The sequence below is a fragment of the Lithobates pipiens genome, unplaced genomic scaffold (assembly GCF_037356315.1).
Source record: "Lithobates pipiens isolate NorthernLeopardFrog02 unplaced genomic scaffold, aLitPip1_a1.2 Scaffold_3, whole genome shotgun sequence".
Lineage (NCBI taxonomy): Eukaryota > Metazoa > Chordata > Amphibia > Anura > Ranidae > Lithobates > Lithobates pipiens.
In genome coordinates this window covers 8661619-8674306 of record NW_027507790.1, presented here as the reverse complement: position 1 = coordinate 8674306, position 12688 = coordinate 8661619, and the positions used below count along the sequence as shown (strand labels likewise).

General features: G+C 48.4%; 1 protein-coding gene across 3 annotated transcripts in view; it reads left to right on the top strand.

The window, feature by feature from the left end:
• The first annotated feature begins 6101 nt into the window (after positions 1 to 6101).
• NF2 (NF2, moesin-ezrin-radixin like (MERLIN) tumor suppressor) overlaps positions 6102 to 12688 on the top strand; it is a 171960-nt gene continuing 165373 nt past the window's right edge. For all 3 annotated transcript variants that reach the window (XM_077461223.1, XM_077461222.1, XM_077461224.1), the window contains exon 1: positions 6102 to 6254. The gene's annotated coding sequence lies outside the window, so the exon portion shown is untranslated. The remainder of the gene's footprint in view (positions 6255 to 12688) is intronic.

The following is a 12688-nucleotide window of genomic DNA, read 5'->3' as shown; positions in this document are numbered from 1 at the left end:
ACCCGATTTTGGAAAGCAAACACCCCAACGTATAATCTGTGAGGCATAATGAGTCTTTTGAACGGTTCATTTTTTTCCAGAAGTTTTTGGAAAATGTGGAAAAAAATGAAAACGCATTTTTTTTTACACAAAGTTGTCAATTTATAAGATATTTCTAACACATAGCATGTATATAGCAAAAATTACACCCCAAAGCACATTCTGCTTCTCCTCCCGATTATGGCGATACCACATGTGTAGGACTTTTACACAGCCTGGTCACATAGAGAGGCCGAACATTGAAGTAGTACCTTCAGGCGTTCTAGGAGCATAAATGACACATCTCATTTCATTCCTACCTATCACACTTTTGAAGGTCCTGGACCACCAGGACAGTGAAATTACCCACAAAATGACCCTATTTTGGAAAGCAAACACCCCAACGTATATTCTATGAGACATGGGCTGCAAATAGGTACTCGGGTACTCTGATGGGCTGGAGATAGGTACTCTGGTACTCTGATGGCCTGGTGACAGGTACTCGGGTACTCTGATGGCCTGGTGACAGGTACTCGGGTACTCTGATGGCCTGGTGACAGGTACTCGGGTACTCTGATGGCCTGGTGACAGGTTCTCTGATGGCCTGGTGACTGGTATTTGGGTACTCTGAAGGGCGGTGATAGGTACTCAGGTACTCATATGGACTGTGACAAGTACTCGGGTACTCAGATGAACTGTGACAGGTACTCAGATGAACTGTGACAGGTACTCAGCCACCATCCCAGAGCTATCCCCCCAGTGCTCTCCCCCCCTGCTCTACCCCCCAGTGCTCTGTGCTCCCCCCTGTTCCCCCCCCAGTGCTCCCCACTCCCCCCAGTGCTCTCCCTCCTGTTCTCCCCCCCAGTGCCCTTCCCCTGTTCTCCCCCCCAGTGCCCTCCCCCTGTTCTCCCCCCCAGTGCTCCCCCCTTTTCTCCCCCCAGTGCTCCCCACTCCCTTCAGGTGCTCCCCCCCGTTGCTCTTCTGCTCTCCCCCCCAGTGCTCTCCCCCCAATGCTCTTCTCCCCCTGTTCTCCCCCCCAGTGCTCTCCACTCCCCCCAGTGCTCTCCCCCCCAGTGCTCTCCACTCCCCCCTGTTCCCCCCCAGTGCTCTCCACTCCCCCCAGTGCTCTCCCCTCCTGTTCTCCCCCCCAGTGCTCTCCACTCCCCCCAGTGCTCCCCCACCCAGTGCTCTCCACTCCCCCCCGTGCTTCCCCCCTGTTCTTTCCCCCCAGTGCTCTTCACCCCCCGCTCCCCCCCTCAGTGCTTTTCCCTCCCCCCCTCCAGTGCTCTCGACTCCCCCCAGTGCTCTCCGCCCTTGTTCTCCCCCCTTGTTCTCCCCCCTGTTCTCCCCCCCCAGTGCTCTCCACTCCCCCCAGTGCTCTCCCCCTGTTCTTTCCCCCCAGTGCTCTCCCCCCCCTGTTCTTTCTCACCCCCCAGTGCTCTCCAGCTCTCCCCATAACTCTCCAACCCCCACCCAATGCTCTCCAGCCCTCCATTCTCCCCACCCCCTGTTCTTTCTGGCCCCCTGGTGCTCTCAAGCTCCACCCATCGCTCTCCAGCCCCCACCCCCAGTGCTCTCTACCCCCCCCCGTGTTCTCCATGCCTGTTCTTTTTGGCTCCCCCCCAGCACTCTCCACTCCCCACCCCTGTACTCTCCACCCCCCCTGCATTTTGCCCCCACCCATGTGCTCTCCAACCCTGCCAATGCTCTCCACCTCCCATAATGCTCTCCAGTCCCCCGTGCTTTTCCCCCTGTTCTTTCTGGCCCCCGCTGGTGCTCTCAAGCTCTCCCCCCTAATCTTTGTACCCCCCCAGTGCTCTCCAGCCCCCGTGCTCTCCACCCCTGTTTTTCTGCCCCCCCCAGTGCTCTTCGCCACCCCACACTCTTAGCCCCCTCAGGGCTCTCACCCTACCATGCTCTCCCCCCTGTTCTTTTTGGCCCCCCCAGTACTCTCAAGTTCCCCCCCAAGTGCTCTCTGCTCCAAACCCCTGTGATCTCCACTACCCCCTGCTCTTTGCCCCCACCCATGTGTTCTCAAACCCCGCCAGTACTCTCTGCTCCCCTTTCTCTCCAGCTCCCACCCAGTGCTCTCCACTTCCACAGGACCAGAGGACAGGCTGACTGGGGTCGGAAAATGGGTACGGCTGAAGGTGCAGGTGGCCAGGGACCACTCCATCTCACAGCAAACAGATCCTCTGGAAGGAGCACCATCCCCATCCAAAATGAGAACAGACCCTGCCTGCTGCTGCCCGTCATGGATATCCTGCTGGCATGCAAGGTACCATACCGAGCATCAACAACACACCTTCCCACAAACAGGGACTGCAGACTGGGACATGGGGCACAGGAGGGGCTGCATTCATGGGCACAGTGGGTCTGCATTCACGGCACAGTAAAGCTGCATTTGATGGGCACAGTGAGGCTGCAATAATGGGCACAGTGAGGCTGCAATGGTGGGCACAGTGAGGCCGCATTTGTGGGCACAGTGAGACTGCATTCACGGGCAGAGTAAAGCTGCATTTGGTGGGCACCCACCCCCTTACCTTAGTGTATTCTTTCTGTGGAAGGTGGTTCCGCCCAGGTTCTGAGTTCCTGGGGTCCCCCTTGATGATTGTCCACTTACCACTTTTAACTGGAATTTGCATATATATATATATATATATATATATATATATATATATATATATATATCCCTATGTGATTTCATATCTATATATAATACATTCTTCATCAAATGTGCTTTAAAATGTATGGTTTTCCCTTTCATGAACAAGAAAATAATGACGTTATGCTGTTGGGCTGGTATAATAATGCTGTGGGGCTGGGATGACATTTTTTCCAGGGCTGGTTTTTATTTCCAGTCTGGCCCTGGCTGTGACAGGTACTCTGGTACTCTGATGGGCTGTGACAGGTACTCGGGTACTCTGATGGGATGTGACAGGTACTCGGGTACTCTGATGGACTATGACAGGTACTTTGATGGACTGTGAGTGACAGGTACTATTATGGGTGGTGACAGGTCCTCTTTATTGGGGGGGCAATCAGTGTGATTGGTGTGTACTGTAAGCGGTAATGAGATGTTACCGCAATCTCCTCCTCACACACGATCGGAGTGTGAGGAGGAGAACCCGGTAACATCTCGTTATTGCGCGGTTTGTTTAAATTTTAGTGATCGGCTGTGTAACGATCACAGCCAATCACGTGGGTAAACAGCCGGCCAATGGCCGTTTACCAGCGTCAGTGACAAGCAGTGTTCCCAGAAACACGCCGCCACTGACGTGCATGCGCAGCGCGCTCGCGCTGTGCACAGTGGGGGTGTGACCATCTATGATCGGCCGTGATGAAGTCACGGCCGATCACGTGGTAAACAGCCATACCCAATGGCTGTTCACCCCCTTCGGTGGCGAGCGGTGTTTCCATGACACGCTGCCACCGAAGAAACAGGGATGCCTGCGCACGATTGCGCGCATTCTCTGTTTAAACGGGAGGACGTCATATAATGCCCTCCCGCCACAATAGGCGCGCCGCCTGGCCGTCATTTGACGGCCGGCGGTCGTGAACTAGTTAAAGGGAAGAAAAAAGAGGGAGAAAAAAAGCACTGTAATGCATAAAAAAAAACGGAAAAAATGCATCAAAAAGCATCCGGAATGCACGCAGACTGCGTTTCCATGGTGTGAACTGGCAAGACAGTGAGTAGTCTCAGTCTGGATGAGAGGAGAGCCTCAGTCAAAGATTAAATCTTTAAGGCCCCTTTCACACTTGTGCAACCTGAAAGTCGCACGACTTGAGGCAATGCCTGTGTAATCCTAAGGTCTATGGTCCTCAAGTTGCTTCAAAGTGGGACCAAAGTAGTGCAGGTATAACTTTGAAGTCGCACAGATATGAACGGTACTAACTGGAAATCATGTGACTTTGGCAGTTTGTTTTTATTAAACAGTAAAGGAGCCATTATGGGACACCTTGTAATAGTTATAACACAGAACCCTATGATCCGATTGATTATAAACCCTTGTACACACGATCGGAGATTCCGACGGAATGTGTCCGATGGGAGCGTTTTGTCGGATATTCTGACTGTGTGTGGTCTGCATCGGACTTTTTCCGTCGGAATATCCGTCAGACCAAATTTTCCAACCTGCCGGAAATATTTTCCGACAAAATGCTCCGATCGGACATACTCCAATCATGTGTATAGAATTCCGATCAGACAAAGTGCCATGCATGCTCAGATCAAATTCCTGCATCAAAGCTATTGGCTACTAGCCTGAACATAGTCCCGTTGTAACGAAATAACGTCATCACGTTCTGAACGATCAGATTTTCCGACAATTTAGTCCGACCGTGTGTGTGCAACAGTTTCGGACAAAATCCGATGGATTTGGTTGTCAGAATCTCCGACCGTGTGAACAAGGGCTAACTCTGATCATACTGATCAAAAAGGAAGGAAAGGGTTTTTATAGGTAAAGATATAAAAGCCTGTACAGGACATCAGTTTAGAATCCACCATGAATTATGTTTCTAGAATTATTGCTCTCACCCTGTCTGTGGCGACACCTAACATGTGACGCAATCATCGTCTATATGCATGCCCTACAAACGCATTTATTCACATACAGGTATCAGGGTCAGCGGGGATGGCTTTAGTTTTTATCTTAATATTTTTTTCTTTATCGCTTTTTTTTTTTTTTGGTCACTTAACAAATATCTGCCAACCTTCTGCGATCATTTAACAAGGCTGAGTCCGATCCAAGGCTTTCGTTCCAAGTCCAATTGCCTGTCAGCAGACTCAGCAAATGAACCGAAGAATTGATTTATAAATCGTTTCATTTTAACTCCTTCAGATCCGCGCTATATCCGAATGACGGCCACAGCGCCGATTTACTTTGCCGGGAGGCCATCAATAGGCGTCCTCCCTGTGATTGCTGAGTCAATGAGACTCGGGTGATCACAGATCCGAGTAAGTGGTTGATCCCGGCCCCTTACCACGTGATCAGCTGTCAGCCAATGACAGCTAATCACGTGATGTAAACAAGATCGGAAACCTTTTAATTTTTTTTCTCGCGCTGAGAGCATGAGGAGAAGAAAAAGCCGATCACCGGCTTCTGTGAAAGGGACATCGGTCCCAAAGATGAAGAGGCGAAGCTGCCTAATCTGTGCCAACCAATACCGCCTGCCAGTACCCAAAGTACCATGAATCAGTGCCCACCAGTGCAAGCAATCAGTGCCACCTATCAATGCCAATGAGTGCCACCTATCAATGCCCACCAGTGGTGCTAAATAGTGCCACCTAGCAGTGCTGCCTATCAGTGTCACCTACCATTATTGATCAGTGCCCATCACTGCCACCCATCGGTGCCCATCACTGCCACCTATTAGTGCCATTCAGTGCCACCCAATACTACCTTCAGTGCTCCCCAGTGCAACCTCATCAGTGTCACCTATCAGTGCCGATCAGTGCCCATCACTGCCACCCATCAGTGCCCATCACTGCCACCTATTAGTGCCTTTCAGTGCTACCTATCAATGCCCTTCAGTGCCACCTCTCAGTGCCCACCAATGCCATCTACCAGTGCTCACCAGTGCAACCTCATCAGTACCCATCAGTGCCAATCAATGCAGCCTATCGGTGCCCATCATTGCAGCCTCATTAGCATACATCAATGAAGGAGAAACATTACCTGTTTGCAAAATGTATAAAAGTTTTTTTTTTTTTTTTTAAATGTTGGTCTTTTTTTATTTTTTTACCAAAAAAAACAAAAAAACAAAAAACGCAGAGGTGATCAAATACCACCAAAAGAAAGCTCTATTTGTGGGGAAAAAAATGATAAAATGTAATTTGGGTACAGTGTAGCATGACAGCTAAATTGTCATTCAAAGTGCGACAGCGCTGAAAGCTGAAAATTGATCGGGGCAGGAGGGGAGTTTAGGTCCCAGTAAGTAAGTGGTTAATGAGTAGTTCGAAATGAGCCGATTGATTCATATAAAAGAACCGAACTTCCCATCACCTGACAGCAGCCAATCCCAGCGTCTCTCCCTCAGAAAGCCTGGAGACGCTCACAACAAGCAGCCTGCTATTGGTGCGTTCCTGTCGGCGGCTCCATTGGCTGGTAGTAGGAGAATGGGCGGAGCTGTTGCAGCAGGGAAGTGGTTGGTGAGGCTGGTGGATCCTCCAGCTTCCGGTAAACACCGTTACAGATTGTGGGGAAGCGCAAGTTCTGCTTGTAGAACCCGGAGATGTGAGTAGTCAGCCCTTCCCCCTGCTGTATAGTGCGGGCCGTGCCATGCGCACATCGCTCTGTGCTCCATAAGTTTTGGTTAACCTGGGGGAAGTATGATGGGCTCTTTGTAATCCTAGAGATCCCTTATCCTGATTGGCTGTATTATGGAGCTCTGACTGTACGAGTTGCCTGTGATTGTTAGGATGCAGATGGCTGAGTGGGGGGGGGGGTGGTACATATGGATGGAATCCTGATCCTGATCTAGGAGTGCTGTGATGTCTTTGTTCTGTATGTGTCATGGTGGCTATAGTCTGACCTGAGAGTTTTCTTTCATGGAGATAGAAGGGGGGCATCTATCACTGTGATTGCTGTCTGTATAGGGGGGGCACCTATCACTGTGGTTCTTGTCTGTAGAAGGGGGGGCACCTATGTATAACTCTGATTATATCCACATCAAGGCATTCCATATGGATCAGTGTACGCCATACTGAAAGTTTACTGTATGATCTCATCAGTCCCTGCTTTCAAGGAGTTTACAATCTAAACCTGGCTATACATGTACAATTATTTTTGACAGATGTTGATGCATGGATCTCTCCTGCTATTGTTTCCTGCCAGGCGACTGCCATGGAACTAGCTGATTTTTTTGGTATGTGTTTAGATCCCTAATGCCTGGTACACACGATCAGAAAATTGTACAACATTTTTTGGGAGCGATTGTACGATATTCTGATCGTTCGTACAGAGCTTTTGAGAGCCGATCAGGACAGTTCATTTGATTTTATTATTTGTTCGGACATGCACAAATGTTTTTTTCAGGCGATGCCAGATTGTACGGCAGTTGTTTTGAAAAATGCATTACAACACATGACATCACTTCAGAATTTTTATTCTATCGTATGCAAATTTTCGTGAATTTAGTAAACTCATCTGATTCGATCTGAGATTAGCATGCAAAAAAAAACATCATTCATCCGATCTCATCATGTGTACCAGGCATAATTGGGGTTGCCACCTCATCCTTTTAAACCCAAACCCATATGATTTACCGTATATTATTATTTTTTTTTTTGGACCATAAGACGCACTTTTTTTCCCTCAGAAATATGGGGGGAACTGTCTCTGCGTCTTATTGTGCGAATATACGTCAGTCACCGCCAGAAGAGACAGGAGAGTGGGGGGGACAGACATCCAAACCCCCTGTGGGTGCCAGGCGATCTCCCGGCTGGGTCTGCCTGACACTGCTCCTGAGACAGGATGGGATAACATCAGGTAAAGTTTGTTTGTGGCAATGGTCAGGCTGCATTTCTTTGGCACTGGTCAGGCTGCATTTCATGGGCACTGCAAAATATTTTAGCACACCATTTGGTTCAGAATATTTATTTTTATTTTTTTCTTGTTTTCCTCCTCTAAAACCTAGGTGCGTCTTATGGTCAGGTGCGTCTTATAGAGTGAAAAATACGGTACACAGGTTCTGAGGCTGATTATGGTGGTAATTTAGCTCACTTGGTGCCCTATCTGTATTAGCCCTAGAACCTGTGTAATTCATATGTATTCGGGTTTAAAGGCATGAGGTGGCAACCCTAGGCATAACTCGCATTCATACATGATATGCTAGGGTCCATTTAGACAGGAGTCAGTTAACCTGGCAGCATGTCTTTGGACTGTAAGCGGAAAGCCACACAAGCACAGGGAGAACATGCAAACTCCATGCAGATAGCATGCTGTCTGGGATTTGATCCAAGGACCCTAGTGCTGCAAGGCAAAAGCGCTAACCACTAAGCCACTGTGCTGCCCAATCTGTTCTACAGTTTCACTTTTAGGGATGCCATATTTAGTTCTGACCCGATGACAACATTATTCTACCTGTCAAAAGTCTGGGGAATTCATACTGAGATTACAAAGAAAAGATGTAGATCAGCAGAGCTTGTCTACATAGAAAACTACGTGTGAAAATTCACATCTATAGAGTACAGTTTTCATTACCAAGCACCTCCTTATTGATCCTTTAGGCTGGGTTCACATATGAGCACACAGCGGCTCACAGCAGCAATCCGGTGCATCCTCGTTCACTGTTTCAGGTCCGATTTTTAGCCTAAATGTTTGGCTGGATTCAGACCTGAAATGGACCAAAAGACGCACAGGACTCCTGTGCAAATCCCTTTCTCTGCTGGGGTAGGGCTGGAGTGGCGTTGGTGCCAGAACTGTACAGACCTAATTAGGCAGGAGAGCAATCCTCTACTGCTCAAGGAAGGTCTCGCAACCTCTGGAGCTCACGCAGGATTTCTCCTTGGCCTTGTTTATAAATCTCTGAGGTAACCCTAGGGAACCACTGAACACTGGTTGAAAAAGCTTGCCCTAAAGCAATAATGGTCGAAATTTAGCAATTTGCGATGTCTGGGCCTCTAAAAATAACTTCAACATTTTGATATTCCTCACGGCAAGCTCCAAAGAAGCCCACTAAGTCTAGCAATGGAATATGACCGATCAAATTCCAGGCAACCAGTACTTCTAGTAAAAAGCTATGTAACTTGTCTTTTTTTTTTTTTGCAGGTAAAAAAAAATGTACACTTATTGTTGCAGGAGACTGTAAAGCAGGGATCCTCAAACTACGGCCCTCCGGCTGTTGCAAAACTACACATCCCACGAGGCATTGTAAAACTCTGACATTCGCAGACCTAACTAGGCATGATGGGAATTGTAGTTCCTGAACTGGAGGGCCATAGTTTGAAGACCCATGCCGTAAAGCATTGCACCGGAGATCAGCAGTTTGCTGGTGTCATGCAGGTCTCCTGCAGATTTGTCAATGTATCAGCTGGCTCGTACCTCATATGAGGAAGCGGATACATGCTGACATGAAGAATGAATGAACTGCAACGCTCACAGAGGCGTGGTAGTTAATTGAAAACTACAAGCTGATGGCCACAAAGGCTGCCAGACCTTGGAGTTTTCCTTCCATGTAACGCTGTGAATGAGTGACGCAGCCAGGTGGGCGAAGCCCCACATGGGCACGTTTTAAATATATATAAAAAAAATAGTTTTGACAGTTAGTGGGTGGAGAAGAACCCAGCGGGGATCGGTGAGTTGTGGGGGCTGATGCATTCGTAACATGTTACACCCTGAATATGGGTGTAACATGTTATGAAAGGTGAACTTCTCCTTGTTTCATAGCTGTTGAGGTGTCAAGTGGACTGATGAATTCTTGTATTGAGCTCCTATGTTTTCTGGAATCTCTGGATGAAGTTGTGATGATGAAATGCATTGGGATGTGGCTGCACACCAACCAGTAGGACTTGTACGGAAGGATCGGTTGTGACGTTTCTGGGAGGTCCCGAGTGTGGTGAGATATCACCCTGATGTTCAAACCAAACCATATTGCTGCAACGCTCTAGGAGTTTCATCCCATGCTTGTTTTTTATGTGTTACACGTAAGCGCAATGTGTGAAGGTTTTAAATAAATTGTATATGGATGTTGAACATACTGCACTATTGAAGCTTTCCTTTATCCCCTATGTATATGAACTGATCACGCTTGAAATGGCAGAGGGGGCAATCGCTTGGTTGGATCCATTAACCCCACATAATGGATCCAATGCTGCTTTAATGCCGCGCATGAGAGTGTAAGGCAAAAAAAAAAACTCAGGCGAGTTCAGACCTAATGGGGAGAGGCAAATGGCTCACTAACGGTGTGGTGTGAACATTCTATCTTAGTTGAAGGAGTGCCTCTGTGTACTGCGCTTTTTGGTTGTATATGGACTTTTTTTTTTGGACATTGTCTATATATGTGGGTAGGGCTGCAACTAATGATTATTTTCATAATTGATTCGTTGGCCGACTATTGTTTCAGTTAATAACCTTTAAAAAAAAAAAAAAAAAAAAAAGTGTGGTGTATAATTTAGTTACCGTATTTATCGGTGTATAACGCGCACTTTTATATATATATATATATATTTTTCTCCAGTCATCTTCCAGGACGGCACACCTGAGAGATGACTGGTCCACCTGACAGGAAACACAATCAACAACAAGTTTAAAAGTCCCCACCCCTCCCTCAGACCCTCAGTTCTTGATTGTGTTTCCCACAGGATGGCAGCGAAACCAAGTTTCTTTTTACTTCCGTGATTGGGGGTCGGGGACCCCGTTTTTTCTCCTTGTAAGGTGTATTTTCATGGGACTTAACAGACAGGGTCTGTGGTGCTCCCTTATAACCCCCAGGGAACACTTGGGGGTGATAGCCCTCACTTTAGGCCTCTTTCAGGAGCCTTGCTATAGTCTCAGGGACAGGGGAGTTGTCCCTGTAGTACTAATCCCCTTTTGCCTTCCTACCTTGAACAGGGTTCGTTGGTGGATTAAGATGAGCTGCTTTTTCCGATGCTGAACGCGGATGGCGTGCGTTCCAGCACCACGGCGCATGTCCGGAAGTTAAGTGACATCACTTCCGGGTATCGAGTTCCGGCGCATAGGTGCGTTCCAGCCTCAGGGCGCACCGGAAGAGGCCGTACGTCATTTCCGGACGTTCGGACCTCCTAAAGATGGCGCCGATCGGCGCGTTTTTTAAACAAACCGGTGTGTGTGAAGCACCCTGTTTTTTTTCTTCTGGAAGCGCTTTTGTGTGGCAGCATCTACAAGGGGACGCTCAAGATAGTACCTTGGTCCAGCGATCCTGCAGGGCAGTAAATCGCCATGGAAGTGGAGGGTGCGTCTGAGCAGACAGCCGTGGAGGTCGCCACAGGGGGTGAGTGATCCAGCTGTGTTCAGGGGCAGGGTACTCTAGGGTAGACTGCCTGTGCCCCTTTAGGACATGTGTAGCTAATCGTCTATTTGTTTTTTGACTATTCCCAGGGACTGAAAGCTCTGCCCAGGGGTCAGCTGCTAGGTCTAAGGGAAAGGCTACTGCAAAGTCCAGACGTTGTGGGTATTGTAATTCTAAGTTATCACAAGACCACACTAAGCCTTTCTGCGATAGATGTATCATTAAGCTCGCAGGCAAGGAAACCGCCCAGGTTGTGAAGGAATGCAGGGCCTTACAAGCAGAAATGTTGGCTACCCTTCAGTCCTTTCAATCTACCTTAGTGAAAGGTTTGGAGGAGGGACCGTCAGAGAGAGAGACCCCTCAGCTCCAAGAAAATTTTTCCACATCTTATGCGGAAAGTTCCCAGGGCCAAGTCTCCCTTTTGTCGGAGGTGGAGGAAGGTCAGGTCCCAGATTTTAGCTCTGGGGAGGAAGATTCAGACCAAGATAGCCAGGGGGAGGCTAAACTTGGGGGACTTTTGTTCTCGAGTGAGGACATGGAAGGCTTATTAAAAGCCCTTTATGCCTCAGAAGACATCCAGGTTCCCTCTGCTCAAGTCTCAGCGCAGGACAGAGTATATAGAGGTCTAGGAAGGTTGCAGGCTAGAACCCATTCCCATCCACCAGTCTCTGAAGGATATAATCCTCAGAGAATGGAAAGAACCTGAACGCAAGCTTCTCAAATTGAAAGCTTGGAAAAGAAGGTGCCCCTTTAAAGATGTGGAGGAGGAGAAATTTTTTAAAACTCCTCGCTTGGATGCATCCTTAGCGCAGGTTTCTAAGAGATCAGATTTATCCTTTGAAGATGCTGGAAATATCCAGGATCAGATGGATAGAAAGTCAGAAACTTTACTCAAAAGAGCCTGGGAGGCGAATGCCGCAGCAATGGCACCGGCTCTAGCTTCCGCCTGTGTAGCCAGGAATGCAGACACCTGGCTCGGCAAGTTAATGGATCACGTTTCCCACAGTAGGGAGACTAAAGGAATCGTAGACTCGCTGGAGGTAATCAGTCGAGCGGTTGCATATGTGGCAGATGCAGCAGTGGAGACTGTTAGGACCACAGCTAAGGCAGCAGCACTTTTGAACTCTGCCAGGAGGGCCCTATGGGTAAAGACCTGGGATGGAGACTTTACTTCCAAATCTCGCCTATGCGGCATTCCCTTTGAGGGTTCCCTGCTCTTTGGCTCAGGCTTAGATCAGGTGTTGTCCCGATCTACTGAGAGGGGTAAGAAGTTCCCGGTGAGGCCCAAGAGAGAAAGGGGTAAGAAATTTTTTCGAGGCCCCTATTCAAAGACCCATCATAAGGGCAAAGCTGAACAGAGGAAGAAGTGGAACTTGGGAAAAGGAAAAGAAAAAAGTGCAATTCTTTTCTCCAGTTCCGGAGCCTCCCAGAAAGAAGGCAAATGACGCCACCGTAAAGGTAGGCGTAAGACTCAGCGACTTCCTTCCCCAATGGGAAAGGATTACGCAGAGTCCATATATTTTAAAACTCTTAGAGGTGGGGTACAGACTAGAGTCTTCCCCCACAGGAGTTTCTGGTTACTTTTCCTCCCAGGGACCCAACCAAGGCCAAAGGGTTACTGAAAAATTTAAAGGAACTAGCAGAGCAAGGGGTGATTGCTCCAGTACCAACCAGTCAGCTAGCCCAGGGTTTTTACTCA